At 41.5% G+C, this 3,150-nt stretch overlaps 1 long non-coding RNA gene across 1 annotated transcript; it reads right to left on the bottom strand.

Moving 5' to 3' along the window:
* Positions 1-1,177: 1,177 nt before the first annotated feature.
* LOC125555550 lies at positions 1,178-2,014 on the bottom strand. The gene is made up of 2 exons (XR_007304756.1): positions 1,931-2,014; positions 1,178-1,334 (listed from the first exon to the last, which is right to left on the bottom strand). It is a non-coding gene; the product is annotated as an uncharacterized LOC125555550 (long non-coding RNA).
* Positions 2,015-3,150: the final 1,136 nt, after the last annotated feature.

The following is a 3,150-nucleotide window of genomic DNA, read 5'->3' as shown; positions in this document are numbered from 1 at the left end:
AGTTTGTCCTTTTTCTTATCCGGCAGGTGTAGAACTAACTCGCCAACATTGCAAGTTTTGGCCCGTACTTCTCTGCTTTGGTATCTTCGAGCCTACTGTTGATAGAATGCAGAACGGGCTTTTGGCACGTCACACACCTCCTACAAGGCGTCCCAACTGTCCTGCCGATCGATCTCGGCTTCTCTTTATTCGTACATGCGCACGCGAGGTGAGTCATGAATTATATCGCAGGTCAGAACCGCCTCTGCGCCGTATACCATAAAGAATGGTGTGTATCCGGTAGTGCGATTCGGCGTGGTCCATCGCCCCCAGAGTACGGAGTCAAGCTCCTCTACCCAGTGCGTGTTAGATTCCTTGAGGGACCGCACTAATCTAGGTTTGATGCCGCTCATGATAAGACCATTTGCTCGCTCGACCTGACCGTTAGTTTGTGGGTGATAGACTGAAACATAATCGAGCTTGATTCCCATGTTTTTGCACCAGAGTTTTACCTCGTCGGCCGTAAAGTTCGTGCCGTTATCAGTGATGATGCTGTGGGGGACGCCGTAACGGTGTACGACCCCGGATATGAAGTCTATCACACTACAAGAAATATGTCAACTTGTGACCACCACTATTGGTCACTGAATGGTCACAAATTTCCATTTGTGACCTTTTTGTGACCAAAAACATAAGGTCAAAAGCTGGTCGTCATAAGCTGACTATAGCGACCTTTCTTCTGGAATGGTCGTAGACGTTTATGACCAAAATACGTCTACTATGGTGTTTTGGTCACTAGCAACGTCCCCAGGCCACGTAGGCATCCAGCGTGGCAATCTAACGTGGCACAAGATTCAGCCCGGTCCAATTCGATTTTCTACATGGGCCTAGCCCAACAATTCAGCCTATTTGTGTTTTTTTCGGTCAATTTTTGGTTCAGTTCATGGGCCAAGCCCAATATTGCAGCCTTTTTATTGTTGGGCCGTGGCCTTCTTACCATCAATTGATTTTTTATTTTTCAATCATTTTATTTTAGAGCTAGTCCCACTAGTCACAGGGGCCCCACATGTCAAAAATTTCAAAATATCTCAAATTATATTCATAAGTGGGGCATAAATTGGACCCGCTGGTCATGTTTACATTTCACATCTTTTTAACATGCATAATCACTATTTCAAATAGGACGGGACAAATATAATTCATCAAATAACACTACATTAGTCTTTTACAATCTGATACAATATTACAATTTACAGTCTACTACAGAACCAAAAAAACTCTTTGCTAAGTAGGGCTTCACTGATTCGCACTTGGCTTCATGGCTTCACACTCCAAAAAAATTAGGCCCAAAGCTCCTGTAAAAGAGTGAACAACTTCAATATTAGTGTACTTAGTGCTGAGGCCAGAACCAAACAACTTCGATATTACAATAGAAAGAAGTCTCAGGTTTATCAAGCATAACAAAACAGCAGTGTGACTGAAAACAAAAGAGGTCTCAGGTTTAGACTGAAAAGGAAGAGCTAGATATGCATGATGTCCCAGGTTTAAACAAAAGATCAAGAGCACAATTTCAACAAGAGATATATAGTCAGTCCAACTGAACAAAGGCTGGACAGTAGCATTATGAGTATTTAAGTGGAGATGTAGCAGACAATCAAATGAACATATTGTGCAGACCATGAATAAAATTAGGCAATCATCAATGGAGAGCGTCTAATGCTCCTAATTAAACAAACAGATATGTTTAGCCAACCAAGAAGGAAACACTAACCAAACAGTGGCAATTTGAGGTGGTGAGCTAGATGAGGTACAAACTGAGATGACATTCAATCATCCGGTAACAAAAGAAGCTTACTAGCTAGCTAGTACACTAGAATGTGACCATCCAACATGCACACACGCATCATGCAGGAACATATATGAACATTTTCTGTAAGGGGGACATCAAGACCTTGCTTTGGAAGGACTAAAGAGCACTTGAACGAGTTTTGGTCATCAGGTGCTTCTTCACCATCAGGTTCATTTGTTGCTGCTGCTCACCCCCCTACTCCATCTACATGGACAAGAGCAAGTTAGTTGTTTGCATGGCATTCACTTAATAAAACTGCATGTATATTCATCTACATTACTTCTTCAGTATAGTACAGTACAAAGGACGGATGGGTTTGAGTTCAAATGTTTGCTTGCACATGTACTACTCATATACTTAGGCACATGGAAAAACAACTACAAGCAGGAACATGATGAGCCAGAACAAGCTAGTAAGACACTAGCAGTAGAGCAACCATAATATGAAGCAAACAGAGGAATCACAAGGTAATTCTACTAATTTCATTGAAACAATAGTGACAATTTTAGGCAGTGTGCTAGATGAGGTACAAACTGAGATGCCATTCAGTGAGATATAGTAAGAATGATTGTGGCAGCAGTAGATATAGTAAGAATGCGAAAGTACATTCAGTGCGAATTGTATTCTTCTAAGCTACCAACAGAGAAGCAGAAAACAGACGAACAGCCTGGCACTAACATATATAGCGCTGAGGCACTGGCTGCAGTACAAAAAGCACTCCAAATTCATATCTACTGGACCAATTCAGAACTATACAAGAGCCAGGTACAGAAGCAAGCACGGTATAGAAGCAAGCAAACAGTTTCATCAATGCATAGCTGTAGCAGATCACCAGGTATGGTGATCATAATTTACTGTTGTTTTTGCCTAGACATCACCTCCAAGTTAGAGAACCAGCCATGAACTTTGGTCATTTAACACATGTGGTAAACTATAAAATGATGAAAGCACTACTGTTGACAAATGTACTAGTAACATTCTTGTCATGCAAGCAGTCACAAACACCCCATATATATATTCCAGTCTGCGAGTTCAAAGACCTATATATGATTGCAGAACACTAGCATCTGTGTTGATTCAAACTTCATGTTGGCTGAGTGTGTTACTGATTCATCTACTGAATTTCACACTATACAAGAGCAACAAAATCTCAGGGGCCTGAATTTTCTGCTAATCTAATTAAACAGGTACTGCCCACTTGGAGTAGTTTAGCTTACAGGCCACATCAAACCACCGAATCTTGGTGCAAGTAGTGCTAGACTATTAGTGTAGTAGATGCCACTCTTTGTTTACAGAAAAGAGCACAAAGCACCCAGGCTCTG

This window comes from Triticum urartu, chromosome 5 (assembly GCF_003073215.2).
Source record: "Triticum urartu cultivar G1812 chromosome 5, Tu2.1, whole genome shotgun sequence".
Taxonomy (NCBI): Eukaryota; Viridiplantae; Streptophyta; class Magnoliopsida; order Poales; family Poaceae; genus Triticum; species Triticum urartu.
The sequence above is the reverse complement of the archived record's forward strand: the minus strand, read 5'-3'. Positions and strand labels throughout refer to the sequence as shown.